This window comes from Theobroma umbraticum, unplaced genomic scaffold, assembly GCF_002168275.2.
Source record: "Theobroma umbraticum cultivar Fairchild unplaced genomic scaffold, ASM216827v3 scaffold_228.0, whole genome shotgun sequence".
Classification (NCBI taxonomy): domain Eukaryota; kingdom Viridiplantae; phylum Streptophyta; class Magnoliopsida; order Malvales; family Malvaceae; genus Theobroma; species Theobroma umbraticum.
Window position 1 is genome coordinate 2,875,341 of NW_018397274.1, and position 220 is coordinate 2,875,560.

The 220-nt window shown below is 46.4% G+C and overlaps 1 long non-coding RNA gene across 1 annotated transcript in view; it reads left to right on the forward strand.

The window, feature by feature from the left end:
• The window catches only part of LOC110427167 (uncharacterized), a 2,376-nt gene that overhangs the window by 1,446 nt on the left and 710 nt on the right, over positions 1 to 220 (forward strand). The gene's annotated exons all lie outside the window — the stretch shown is intronic.

Genomic DNA, 220 nt, shown 5'->3' on the forward strand with positions numbered 1-220 from the left:
AGTGGTGATTGTTGATTATCGATATTTGATTGAAAAAAGGAGACCTGAAGCCCTGATCTATATTGGATGGTGTGGGCAATTCCCACGACTAGGAAAAAGGGGGGCCTAAAGCCCCAATTCGTACTAGGTGGCATGGGCAGTTCCTAGTAGTAGGTAAAAAGGGGACTTGAAGCTCCCATTTATATATGGTGGGGTGGGCAATTCCCACGAGTAGGTGATG